The 14,775-nt window shown below is 39.9% G+C and overlaps 1 long non-coding RNA gene across 2 annotated transcripts in view; it reads left to right on the top strand.

The window, feature by feature from the left end:
• The window catches only part of LOC120221691, a 238,320-nt gene that overhangs the window by 87,864 nt on the left and 135,681 nt on the right, over nt 1-14,775 (top strand). For both annotated transcript variants that reach the window (XR_005525874.1, XR_005525875.1), the window contains one exon: nt 10,947-11,040. This is a non-coding gene — a long non-coding RNA (uncharacterized LOC120221691). The remainder of the gene's footprint in view (nt 1-10,946; nt 11,041-14,775) is intronic.

Genomic DNA, 14,775 nt, shown 5'->3' on the forward strand with positions numbered 1-14,775 from the left:
CATGTTCATGAGTTTGAGCCTCATATTGGGCTCTGCACTGTCAGTGTGGAGCCTGCCTGGGATTCTCTCTCTCTCTGTCCCTCCCCAATGTGCACTTGCACATGCACTCTCTCTCTCTCTCAAAATAAATAAATTTTAAAAAGTGTGTATGTAAAAGTTGTATACTTTATTATTTCTCAATTTTATTTTATTTTATTTAAAAACCTTTTTTTTACATTTATTTATTTTTGAGAGACAGAGCATGAGCAGAGGAGGGGCAGAGAGAGAAGGAGATACAGAATCTGAAGCAGGCTCCAGGCTCTGAGCTGTCAGCACAGAGCCCGATGCAGGGCTTGAACCCACAAACTGTGAGATCATGACCTGAGTAAAGTCGGACGCTTAGCCGACTGAGCCACCCAGGTGCCACTATTATTTCTCAATTTTAAATGAAAGAATTTATCTGGATAGAGACGCACAGGGAGGACTTTTCAGTGAAAACTTAGCAGCATGTTCCCAGTCTAAACTATGTGCCTCTTCAAACCATGAGAGACTCTTGAATGCTGAGAACAAACTGAGGACTGATGGGTGTGGGAGGGCGATGGGGGGAGATGGGCATGGAGGAGGGCACTTGTTGGGATGAGCACTGGGTGTTATATGGAAACCAACCTGACAATAAACTATTTGTAAAAAAATGAAGATTTAAAAAAATAAATAAATAAACTATGTGCCTCTTTTGGTCCCTTAATTCCTATAGGATGTACACCTACTGGGGGAAAGATCTTCTCAGATTCTCTGATATCTTACCATTTCCAAGTTTATTTTTAAATTTAAATTTATTTACATTTGATGCCTTTTTGATCCCTTTTGACTACTCTGGAGACTCAGCTGGTATAAGTGGTGTAGGAGACTCATCTAGTGTAGGGTGCTGACCCTAACATATTCTTTTTTTTTTTAAATTTTTTAAAATGTTTTATTTATTTCTGAGAGAGAGAGAGAGAGAGCGTGAACAGGGGAGTGTCAGAGAGAGAGGGAGACACAGAATCTGAAGTAGGCTCCAGGCTCTGAACTAGCTGTCAGCACAGAGCCTGATGCGGGGCTCGAACCCAAGACCTGTGAGATCATGACCTGAGCTGAAGTCGGACGCTTAACTGATTGAGCCACCCAGGTGCCCCTGACCCTAACATATTCCTGAGTGTTCCTACATGACTAGGTCAATCCAAGGTTGGTGCTCTAGGTGTCCCATCTTCGGGTAGGATGAGTCCTTTGCCCATGGGTCTGCACCAAACATAAAATATATATGCTATATTGCAAATTCCTGCACATATCAACACTCATCTAAACCAGAGTTTGGCAAACTTTTTCTTTATAGCACCAAATAAGCCAGTATTTTACACGTTGTGGGCCACATGGTCTTAACTTTTCATGAAAGCAGCCATAGAAAGCATATAAATAGACGAATGTAGCTGTGTTCCAATAAAACTTTATTTACAAAATCAGGTGGTGGGCTAGATTTGGCCCATGGGCCAGGTTAGGTGGCCTAATGCCTGGTCTAAACCATGCAATCATCCTGAAAAATTGACAGGGAAGAGATTATTCCATCTTTTTTGTTTTGTCTTTGCAAATAAGGAGCCTGAGGGTTGGCAGACTACATGAGCTTCCTGGGTTATTCATGAACTAGTGAGTGATTTCCAATGAGAGCTCAGATGAAGAATTATATTCATGGCACTGAGATTCTGAAGTTGTGTTTAAAGGCCTGTAGGGTGAAGGTCATGTCAGATAGTGCTTAGCATTCAATTATTTATAGTCAATAAATATTTTCTTATTTGAACAATTTTGTGTGACTTTGGGTCTTGAAGTGTCTTTCTAATCTGGCTTCTTAATGAGGTTATAATCAGGCAGTAGTAAGTGTGTTGATAAATAGCAAATTGGAAATCAAAGTTAAGATTCTGATCTTTTCCTGTGGTTTATCTATACCGTGGAATACTACACGGCAATGAGAAACAATGAAATCTGGCCATGTGTAGCAACATGGATGGACCTTGAGGGTGTTATGCTGAGCGAAATAAGTCAGGCAGAGAAGGACAAATATCATATGTTTGCACGTATAGGAGGATTAGGAGGAATTTAACTGAGGACCATGGGGGAGAAGAAGGGGGAAAATGGTGGGGGAAGGGAGAGAGGCAAACCATGAGAGACTCTTGAATGCTGAGAAACAAACTGAGGACTGATGGGTTGGGGGAGGGGAGGGAGGAGATGGGCATGGAGGAGGGCACTTGTGGGGATGAGCACTGGGTGTTATATGGAAACCAACTTGACAATAAACCATTTGTAAGGAAAAAAAAAAAGATTCTGATCTTTTCCAACCTAGCTATGTAACTCTAAGCCACTTAACCACTCTGGATGAAGCTTCATGTAGGACTCATTCCTAGGTATCTAAATTTTAAAAAAGGCCACCTAAAGAAGGCAACATTCTAACTTTAGTGGAGCCAAATGATACACAGATGAAGGAGATGATTCAGAAAAGCATCTCAGATCAAACCATATCAATATCATTACCTTATTAATTAAGAGGCCCTGCCAATTACAACCCATCCTTCTGAAGCCAATAACAGGGCAGAGAGAGTTTTTTCAGATCAAGAAATAAGATCAGAGGAGACTGGGAGGCTCAGTTGGTTGAGTGTCAGGCTCTTGATTTTGGCTCAGATCATGATCTAATGGTTGATGGGATCAAGCCCTGCACGGGGTTCTGCACTGACAGTGTGGAGCCTGCCTTGTTTTCATTCTCTCTGTCTCTGTCTCTCTCTCTCTGTCTCTGTCTCTGTCTCTGTCTCTCTCTTCCTCTTTCTCTCCTTGTCTCTCTGCTCCCCCCACCAAAGTGTGTTCACACACTCTGTCTCTCAAGATAAATACATGAACTTCAAGATAAAAGAAATAAGATTGGTCATTGTTAAATACTCTCCTATCAAAGGATGTAAATACACATTTCCTCCCCCTCAGTGCTTCTGAGATCCACCCAGGAATTAATAAACACTCATTTTTTCCATATTTATGTAAAGGAGCTGACAGGAAATTGTTTGAACTGTTGCTTTATTGCCTTTACTTAGATTTTATGAATTAAACCAGAATTCACAAACAAATGTGTGCTGCACCATGCTGACCCAGGGGCTCCATTTGAACTGTTCATGGTTATTACTTTGTTCTTGGGATGACTCTTAACTTTCAGAGGATGTGAAATGTAGCAAAGAAACTAAGAAAAGGAAGGAGAAAATTGTTTTTGTTGTCTAAATTATCTACTGTTTGCTTGCTGCAAAAAAATATTTTAAGGAAAATATTTGTGATTACATTATCCTTTGTTATAAAAGAAATGGAACACCATGCTTTTTCAAAGAAGCTTGGCCAGTCTGAACATCACAGTGTCACTGGGGACCTCCATGGGGAAGTGAGACACAGAGAAAGAATGGCAAAGGGGTGATGAAATTTCGCTTCTTTCTTCATGAGTTCATTTACGGCCTTGTAACTTTCACTTAGCGCCAGCCCTGAAAGGCATAAATACTCCTCTTTTGCTTATTCTAAGGGCATCTTGATAGAAACATATTCACTATATTTGTTCTCCTCTAAACTATTCCCCATCTAAGGAATCTTGCTCATGTATAAATCTAATCATGTCCCTCAGTTACTTTAAAATCCTCCAAGTGTTCCTCATTGCCTAGAGGAAAAGGTATATACCCCTTAGCATGGAACATAGCCCTTTCATGATCTGGCTCTCCTCAACTTTTTAAATGTTCTATTTCCATGTGCATCTTGAACTGCAGCCAGTCAAAATGGACTCTGACCCAACATGCCAAACTATTTCCAGACTCAGTGCCTCTCCCCATGCTCTGACTTCTTCTTAGAATACCATTTCTCTAAGTATTTCCCTAAATCCACAACCACTCTGGCTCAGATATCACCACCCTTGGGAGGGCTTTTTGACTTTCATAGTCAGAGATAGGAATTTGGATGTCTGCAAAAGGGTAAATTTTCCTTGAATGTCAGTCTCTCTCATGAGGGTTAGTGTCCTCTAGCAAGGGTTATTCACTTTTGTATACTTAGTGCCTTACATAGTGTAGAGGGTTTTTTTTATTAAGCTTATTTATTTATTTTGAGAGAGAGAGAAAGAGAGCATAAGTGGGGTAGGGGCAGAGAGAGAAGGAAAGAGAATTCCAAGCAGGCGGCATGCTGTCGGCACAGAGCTCCACTCAGGGCTTGAACTCATGAACTGTGAGATCATGACCTGAGTCAAAATTAAGAGTCAGACACTTAACTGACTGAGCCACCCAGGTACCCCTACATAATGTAGAATTTTTAAAATGTGTGTTAGAAAGAATGAATTACTTCTTTATGGAAGAAGATAATTTTAGATTTCTAACATTCTGCTTCATAGTATTAATACCACAAATAGGGTTTTAATTTTTTTTCATGATCTTTAGTTTTACTTTAAAAATTTCTTTTTAATTAAGGCAAAATTGACATGTACATATGCTTTTTTAGATGTCTAACATAATGATTTGATTTTTGTATATATTGCAACATGATCACAAAAAGTCTCCTTAATATTTATCACCATACATAATTACAAAATTTTTTTGGGGGGGGGGGATGAGAACTTTTAAGATCTACTCTCTTAGCAATTTTCAAATATGCAATGCATTATTATTAACTACGGTCACTATACTGCACATTACATCACATGACACTTATTTTACAACTGGAAATTTTTACCTTTGACTCCCTTCACTCATTTTGGTCTCCTACCCCCAATTCTGGCAACCACCAATCTGTCCTCTGTATACACGCAGGAGTTTTTAGAGCATAGAGACTACGTCTCATTCATCTTTTTGTTTCTTATACTAACATAGTGTCTAGTGGTAACAATAAATATCTGGTGGATGAACGGAAGAGAGAGTGTTTAAATGGATGATGTGGTAAAACGATCCAGTGGATACCCAGGGCTCAACCTCCATTCATCATTGTATATGACAAAAGACATCCTGAAGCCTGTCTGCATTGCCAAAGACTCAGAACTCCTCTCTCTTTAGATGAATGTCTAATGAGATGACAAAGGGGATCAGAGCTATTGCTCAAAAGCTGGGCTAGGGTTAACACAGTAAAATATGCAGTTGTGAAGGCCTTAGTTCATTTATTTATTTAACAAATATTTATGGAAGCATGAATTCTAATATGAAGCTTATGAGGGCAGATGTGTATCAGAACTCAGAATTTTTCAGATTTTAGAATACTAGTGTATCACATAGCATGTAAAATGGGATGTAGGGCAGCACTGTGTAATAAAACCCATTAATATTTCTGCAGAATAGTGTATTTACATTTAGAGTACATTGTAGGATAAGTGAAAACTGTAAATAGGCTTATGCCAGCTCAGGTCAGGCTTTGACTTCAAATGAGTTCAGGTCAGATCCATTTTTGCTGCCAACTGTGTTATGAAACACTTTCCAATTTCAGAGAGTTTTGGTTTTTGGAATTGTGGACAAGGGATTGTAGAGCTGCAACAACGTTCCTTTGAAATTTCCTTCAGAAAAAGAAATTTAGAAAAGTATCCAACAAATATATACTCTATCAGTGATTCCCAGCATAGTTTATTAAATAAAAGTCATCTCAAGAAATATCATTAACATCCAAAGAAACAAGAATTTAAATGTACTTTTTATTAAAAGATAAACCTCTTATGTGTTATTCGTAACCAGTAGCGAAGTAGATTAGTAGGATAGAGGTTTTCTAATTCCAGAGCAGCTGTTTCTTGCAGTCTTTACATATGGAAAAAAAATTGTTGAAGGGCAGGGCCATGGGGGCAACAGTCAAGGAACAAAAGGAAGTAGCTGCAATTAGAGGTTGTGCTGTTCCAGGGTCTGGTAATTAAATTTGCACTCACTTGTGAATGCTCCAGAATTATTATGTTTCCTGTCATTTAACGCTGGACATTCATTTATCTGTGCAGGGTCCATTCCTTCACAGCCCCGCCCCCCCAAAGTAGATACAAGGAACAAGTATACTGTGTAAATGACAGAGAAAAAGATTTTCTCAAAAAGTTTAAGCCTCATTGTCACTATCCAGGTAGTGTCTAGAATCTTATGACTAGAGTGAAGCCCTCATTAAAAGCTGTTAAGAAAGGGACACCTGGGTGGCTCAGTTGGTTAAGAGTTCAATTTTGCCTCAGGTCATTTGTGAGTTTGAGCCTCTAGTCTGGCTCTCTGCTGTCAGCGCAGAGCCTGCTTGGGATCCTCTGCCCCACCTCCTGCATCTCTGCCCCTCCCCCTCTTGCATTCTCCCTCTCTCACAAAAATAAATTTTGAAAAAAAAAATTTTAAAGCTGTTAAGAAAACTACCTAATATTTCCCTCAATTGTTCTGGTTCCTAAAACTTTAAACTGTTCATCTTTAGTCCAACTCTCTTGGCTTTTGTGGGGAAATAAAGACACTGTAGCTGAGCTACTTTTTTGAAGAGCTTCTTCAGACCTTACCAAGGAGTCCTGTTTCACAGAGAAGAGCTTGACACATGTGCACATCTTGCATCCTCACATGGAGTGGGGTTGTGTGACAGTCTAATGGTGCAGAGATCATTGTGTCTCAGCAGCCTCTCCCTCCCGTTTCTTCCTTTCCTTGTTTTCTCTGTCCCTGCACTCCACCCTGTCAGCCTCATGCTCTTTCTTCATTTAGTCTCTGCTTTGATCAGTGACGTTTTATTAACTGAGATCGTCGGGGTTGACCTGGAGAATATCTTGAGTCTTTCACCAAAACAGTATTTTTCTCCTTGCACCATGTGCATGGACTTATCTGTCAGTCTCTGTTCTGAGTTTTCACTTAAGACCAGACACAGCTGATTCTCCTTGTTTATGTTGATATGAGGTTAACCATGACAAGGGGAAGAGAAGAAACTTTTCCCACCACACTTAACATTTAGAATTTGCAACAGGAAGAGAGATGCTGCTGTTTATCTAAATATTCAGACACATAAGAATGTACAGCATACAATTCCACCCTCCACCCCCCACTCCACCACCTTGGGCTTCTAGCTCTTCATTTGCTATGATGGTACTGAGACTTTTAGGAGGAAAGAAAGGATCATCTGTGTCCAGGGCATGTACAGTAAGGGAATTTTTTAGAATCTAAACATTGTCTTCAATTAAGAGATGAAGGGCTTTGCCCTCGCATAGATTTCAGCGGTCAAAATGGGTGGAAGACCGACTTTCACAGGGTTGGGTGATCTAGATAGAACTAGAGACATTCATCTATGTGTGAGGCTGGCCCTTGAAGAGAGCATATCTCTCTGGGCTCCCAGCAAGAGCCAGTAGTAGCAAGTGTCAGCTGCACTGGAAACAAGCTTTACTCAACTCTTTCAAAGAAGGTGTCAGTTATTATTGAGCATTTGTTAAAATCTGAGCACCACGACTCCCAGGCCTCTTCTAAGCAAAGACTTTAGAAAAAGGCCCTTTGGGAGTAATGAGAGCAGCAGTCATTTATTGAGCACACACAATGCCAAGTACTGAGCTAAGCAGTTCACATGGATTCTTTAATCTCATCCTCACGATGCTTCTATGAGAGGGGGACTATTAATATCTCCCATTGGGCAGATGGGGCCGCTGCGGCCTAGAGGAGTTCAGTACCTCCTACAAGGTCACACTGCTGCTCAGTAGGGGCAGACAGGCTGTCTGCAGAGCCCCACATTCAGCCCTGTCATGTGTGTGATGTAGGAGAGCTCTGAATCATAGCCTTTTGCCTGATCCTGTGCCAGTCGAAGACAGAAGAGGGCACAGGGTAGTGGCAGCCAAAAGAAAAGATGACCTTGGTCTCTTGACACATTGAGCTGAAAAGACAGTCTCTGTGTTCTTAGTCTGTGTAAACAACTGTCTGATAATAAAAATGCATGGATCAGTGAAAGCAAACATTTTAAATAACCCTGCAGAGTGGAAAGAGAAGCAAAGCGAACGGATGACTCTTTCTTTAGGCTTTGTCTATCACTGCAGGCTGAGTTGCTGGGTCTAGGGTGGGGTCTGAAGTCTGCCACATAACCCTGACCTCATTTTCTTTCCACATCTTACCAAGATTGACAATGTAAATAGTGGAACAAGAAAAACAGGATCCAGGTCCAGGTGGAGGATAGGAAGCAGCAAGTGAAAGAAGTGAAGCAGAGATGAGACTGAGGCCCTCCCAGGAAAGAGGTCTGGGGGCTCTTAACCTTCCTTGTGGGTACAGACAATTATGCTTTTTCTGTTTTATATAAAGCGCTATAATACTGGAGGTTCAATTGTCTCTTTCTGTTAAGATAGCTGCTCCTAAGCCCTTTAGGAATGAAAATTCTGCCCTAGACATGGGTTGAGAAAATTCTGGAGAAAACTGAGTTCTAGCAGAAGCTAAGTGGATTGGGTTCTATGAAGGCAGCAGGTCAAACTGAACTGGAGACTTTTCTGTGGCCAGAGAGGGAGGCGGGGTAGAAGGGGACTGGGAAGGAAGGCACGTTATTGTCCTGATCCTGCTAGAGAAAGAACAGCACAAGAAAACCAGTTCCTTGGTTTCCATTCTTTCCAAGTTTTATGCCTTTCACAAATGCAGTCTATTTAGGATTTTCTTGAACAATTGATAATTTAAGACCGAAATCCCTTTTGAGTGGGAGTCAGTGTGTGGCTGATAGTTACTAACATGTTGCATGTGTCCTGTCAAGAAGTCAGCATCACTCTGTTGCAGTAAAGCAGTACTGAGAAATATTTTGATGGATTCTGAGGGTTGAAAGTACATACACATTGGCATCAACAGCCTGGGTCTTGAATCTTGGCTCTACAAGTTACAACTTTTTGTGTCCAGTCACTTTCCAAATCTCTCAGAGGCTCACTTTCCTCATTTGTAATTTAATTTAATTTAATTTAACTTAATTAATTTAATTTTTTATTTAAAAGCATTTCCTCATTAAAGAATTTTTTTTAAGTTCATTTATTTATTTTGAGAGAGAGATACAAACACACACAGCTGGGAGGGGGCAGAGAGAGAGGAAGAGAGAATCCCAAGCAGGCTCCAATGTGTTAGCATGGAGACTCGTATGGAGCTCGAACCCACAAACTGTGAGATCATGACCTCAGCTGAAACCAAGAGCTGGACACTTAACCAGCTGAGCCACCCAGATGCCCCATAAATTTTTCCTCATTTTTAAATGGACATAAAACCTACTTTGAGTGACTGGGATGTAGATGAAATGAGGTGAATAAAAGTGCCAAGGTGTTCAAGCACTGGTAGGTATTAGAATCGGTGAGCAGATCTCTGACAGTAGCAATATTTAGATACAAATTGTAAGCTCTCAACTTAAAGCTAGCAAAAGGGCATGGGTATTCTAAAAATCATTTATGTCTGATGTAGAATGCATTGTACATCTTTCCTCAAGCTGATTTACTTTGCTCATTACCTGCTGGCTACTATGGAATTAGCTTCTTTCACAGCCACTGCGGATGGCTTCTTTGGTAGGGATGGTGCCCCAGAAGCATTTTGAATAGGTTGGGGATAAAGGTGCTCAAGGAATTCAGCTGCAGTGAGAGTGAGCCCCAAATTGATTATCTACAAAGACGAAATCTTTTGGAAGTCTTTCTATTTTTCTTTAGGTGTTCATTGCTTACTTTTAGTCTTTTTCTCACTTGTCATGTGCTCTGTAATCTTGTCAGGACTAAAACAAGTTTTCTTCCCTGACTGCTCACAAATTGCAATACAATTGTGTCTCTTTGATGTTATATAGCATGTTGTATCCTCTCCCATAGGCACTGGGAGATTCTGTTTTCTCAAATTTCACTTTATCTGTTCTATAATATCCGGGAGAAAAATGAAACCACAGCAGAATGTTCTCATTGATCAAGAATCCTTTTAACAACCTCCCTTTTGCTCCTTGTCAGTGTGACCTCTTGTCTTGGCTCTGTGACCCTTAGGGTTTAGATCATCATTGTCCTAACCAAAGTAACACACTGCAGTGCTTTAGAAATTGAAAGGCACCTCATTTGTTTTTATTCTACAAAAATCCCCTTTCATCTTACTAAGCAACAAACAAACAAACAGAGCCTGGAAGGTTGCCTTCATCATCCATTGCTTGCTTCCTACCCTGTAATCCTGGGGTTGTAAATTCTGTACAATACACTTGAGACACCCCATAGACCACAGTGATTACGATAGAACACCTTTCCTCTATCATTGGACTGGTAAACAGCTGCGCCCCAAATAAATTAGTTTGAAATCTGTATTAGCTCTTCAAGCTCTTGTTGAATAAGTAATTCACATAAAAATGACAAGCAGTGGCTGTTACATCATCTTAGAATGCAAATACGGGGCTTGTGTGGATGTGAATGGGAACAATTACCACCACCTTATACGGTAACACACTTTAAGCTGAAGGGAGCCAGGGAACTTCTACTGTCACCGTCCTGTGACCATATACTGATACTCCTTTTCAAGCATCATCCTCAAGAGAGCCTTGTGGAGAAAAATGTGAGGTCTTTCATCAATTGAGTCTTTGAATTCTCCCTGTGATGAGGCCATTACCTCCTACTTTATGGTAGTTAGTTATAAAGAAAAGTCTTGTTTTTAAAGTGGATCTATAAAATGAGTATATCCTGTTTAAAATTCAGATGCCCTCTTTGTAACCTATCGTGTCCGCATGACAGTGTGGAGAGAACGGCTTTCCCCCATAAGGCCTGACAGGCAAAGTCTTGTTAATGGTTCATAGTTGGGCCTGAAAGATCACACATAGGATTTTGACCTGGAGTTGGACTCATCAGGTACTACGTGGTTTATAAAGAATAAGCCATCTACTGTAATGGATATGTCTTTAGCCTTTACAGGAAAAATTAAATACCTTAATTCTTACAGAAGGTATATATATATATTATTCCCATTACATGTCATTTAATTCTCCTATGAAGTAGGTATCATCTGTTTTTACAGATGAAGAAATGGAGACTAAAAGCCAATAACCTGTCCAGTATCACACGGCTGATCAATGGCAAGACTGGGATTTGAACTCCAGTCGGTTTGACAGGTAAGCCCACGCTCTTTCCTCTGGGAAAGGTCGCCTATATGAAGTTCAGGGAGAGTAGGAAATTAATAAATTATTGTCTTTATCATTAAAAAAAGCTCACACTCTCGGTGAAATAAGACATACAAACAAGTTACAGAGAAAAGAGATGAAGTAAGTTTAATTGAATGCAAAAATGTCAGTCACCCGGTTTAAACTATGTTCTTCACTTGGCGGGCCATCCTGTCCTGCCACATAATGCGGTTTGCCCTGTAGAGCAGAGAACTGGCAAACTATACAGCCGGGGGCCAGATCTAGCCACGCTCATTTGATTATATACCATCCATGGCTGCTTTCTTGCTAGAGTGGATGGGTGAGTCATTGCAATCAACATCGTATGGCTCATAAAGCTGAAAATATTTACTATCTGGTCCTTTACAGAAAACGTTTACCAGTCTCTGGTGTAAAGTACAAAAATGTACAAGTAGCAGTAATGAACACATAACAAGTGAATACAGCAGAACAAGCCATCTGCTAGGATATGTCTTCAGTTTGCCTCTTGACAGGAAGAATTAAATGCCTCAGTTCTTACAAAAGGTGTATTTATTTACATTACATGTTGTTAAAATGATAAGTAGATATTTTAAGACTGGCAAAAATATATAGGTTCTGGATTAGTTTATTGATAGATGGATTCATTTCTTACTATTTCAAGCAGTAAGTTTTGTTGAAAAACTAAAACCAACAATGAACAGGAGAAATGTCAGCATGCCTCATTCAAAACATGTGTAGTTTTGATGAAATTAATAGCCAAATGCAAAATGAAGCAGGATATTAACCCTGATGGCCAGAGTTCACATCTATTTATTTTATATATGGGGAAATATTTTACATATAGAACGCATTCTCTTGGCTCTATAGACAACATCCTTAATTACCTGAAGGCTTTGCATTCCTCAGCCCGGTGACTGGTTTTCAAATTTCATGTAATGATTAGCCAGAGTGGAAAAACAGGAAATAAGGCAACAGCATGACACAGAGGAAGTGGTTCAGGGAGCCTGGAGTTCTAATCTTGGCTATGCAACTCACTGGCTAAACCAGACATTTAATCTCTCTCTGCCCTCATTTCCTAAAACCTGCATGTGGAGGCACACAGCTTGTGTGTGTGGGAGTAATGCCTCCAAACTTCATTCCTAACTACTTTCTGTCAGAAAACCTACTGTACCCCTCCCCATATCCTTGGGGTCCTTAACAGCAGAATGAACCCAATTGAGTTATTAATTTCAGTATCTGTTTAGAGACTGTTCTAAGAGCATGTCATCTTCTTCCTGGCTCTAAATACCTCTAGGGAGGTATTTTAGGAGGTTGGTTGGGATGAACCAAGAAAGAGGGGGGCCATGGTGTATTAAGAACTTAACAAAGACCACAGTGATATCTCTACCTTTCTTGAGAACTTTAATTCTACTTTCCTCATTTAATTTTCAATATCATCCCCCCCACCCCAGTATTTTAGGTCTACCTTATTTGTAATCCTCCTTTAATGTTTTGTTTTTTGTTTGTTTTTTTAAAGAACATATTTATCTAAATTTACCTCGTGTTTACCCATGACATGGCTCACTTTTCCTTCAGCTTATTCCTTCCTTCCTGGTCCAGTTTTCTTTATCTTTTAATTCTTTCCATAAAGATCTGTAAATGATCATTTGTTTTTCAACTTTGTTTTCCTTTTCTTTTTTTTTAACTTTTTTTTTTTTTTTCTAGGAGAGAGAGAGAGAGAGACAGCGTGAGCAGGGAAGGGTCAGAGAGAGAGGGAGTCACAGACTGAAACAGGCTCCAGGCTCTGAGCTGGCAGTCAGCACAGAGCCCGACGCGGGGCTCGAACCCAAGAACCGCGAGATCATGACCTGAGCGAAAGTCGGACGCTTAAGCCACCCAGGTGCCCCAACTTTGTTTTTCTGAAAGTGTTTATTATTACACTCTAATTCTTCAATCATAGCTTAGCTGGAACTAGAACTTTAGGACTCTGAAGACATTATGAATGTTGCTATTGGGAATGTTATAGCTTTGCAGGCAATCTGTCTTTCATTCTTTGTTTTTGTTACTTGTAAGGTTTTCTCTATCTGTGATATACTGCGGGGTCACTACCATTTTTCCAAGTGTGGGTCTCCTTCTATTTATCCTGTTTTGTGCTCAGAGAGCCCTTTAAATCTGAGGCTTTAACATCTTTCTTCAATCCCGAGTCCTTTTTCTTCTGAAACTCAAAGTTAAAAAGGTCCTCTCCCTGTCTCTCTTTGTCTACCTGGGTGGGTGTGCCTTTCAATTATATAGTCTAGTTATTAAACTCTTGTCATACTTTTTATAATTGCATTTTCTGTGCTCAATTCTAGTGTTTCTTCACATCTGTCCAAGCTGCTTAACCTCTCCATTAATGTCAGTGATTATATTTTTGCAAATCAAGCACTAAATACATGTTAGCTATTATTATCCTTCCTTTAATAACTTCTAGCATACCAACTATGTAGAGTCTCAGGTTGTTCTAATGCCTTGGGTTCTTGGAGGTGTTCCTGTGGTCGCATCTGCTGACTCTCCCTTAGGGTGCTTTGCTTCTTTGTGAAGTTTGTAATTTTTTAATGTTTGGCTCATTTTTAGCTGTTTGTTTGTAAAGTGGGAAACAAGTGGGGTTTTTTTTGGTGGGGGGGAGAGATTCATTACTATTGGTTCTGCTCAGGTTATCACTGGTTTGAGGTAGATTTTTACATTAAATTCTCAATTGTGGAATCTAGACCTGCCCATGGTGCAAGCCTGCAGTTTTTTCCAGGACATTTTTTGTACTTTGTGTGTGTGTGTGTGTGTGTGTGTGTGTGTGTGTGTGTGTTTACCCAGAATTAAAGATTTTGTGGGAGTTGGAGTCCTTTACTCTGTCTTTATGGTAAACTTTTAGTTTGCAGCCAACTGTTCAATATTTGGCCTTTCCTCACAATACAAACAAAGCTCATTCCTTAGCTTATTTATCCTGAGGATGGTAATGAATTGGCCGAGGAGCTATTGAAAAAACAAAAACAAAACCAAGCAAAACAAACTGACTGCTATAGGACTGATACAAATAATAGACTTTCTTGTATGAGATACTTAGCTAAGCCTTATATTCATTAACAGTGAGAATAGAGTCAAATTTTAATTTTATAAATTTGGAGCTTTGAGGTAGTAAGAATAATCTAAAATTATTATTGCTGAAAATACCTGGCATTGTGATTTATTTAGATTTTTTATTACTGTCAATAATTAGGTAGATTTTCTTAAACTTTCTTAGGGACAGAAAAGTGCACTTATATGCAAAGATTTCTATAAATTTTCAGGGAGTCCTTGGACTCCTTGGAGCCCACACAAAGTCAACAGGTTAAGACTTTTTGAATCATGTGGCATTTGGGTTAGAGTTAAAATAAATTCATCATATTTGAACACCCTTCTTAGAATTTCTGAGGGGCTTCCATTCAGGGTACTCATCTTTTCCACCAAATTTCCCAACAATTTCATAAATTTTTAAATAAACTGTGTAAACTCTAGGGGCACCTAGGTGGCTCAGTCGGTTAAGCATCTGACTTGGGCTCAGGTCATGATCTCACAGTTGGTAGATTTGAGCCCTGCTGTCAGGCTCTGTGCTGACAGCAAGCTGGAGCCTGCTTCGGATTCTGTGTCTCCCTCTTTCTCTCGCTCTCTCTCTGCCCCTCCCCTGCTTGTGCTCTCTTTCTCTCAAAAATGAAT

The sequence above is a fragment of the Hyaena hyaena genome, unplaced genomic scaffold, assembly GCF_003009895.1.
Source record: "Hyaena hyaena isolate Hyena2069 unplaced genomic scaffold, ASM300989v1 scaffold_804, whole genome shotgun sequence".
Taxonomy (NCBI): domain Eukaryota; kingdom Metazoa; phylum Chordata; class Mammalia; order Carnivora; family Hyaenidae; genus Hyaena; species Hyaena hyaena.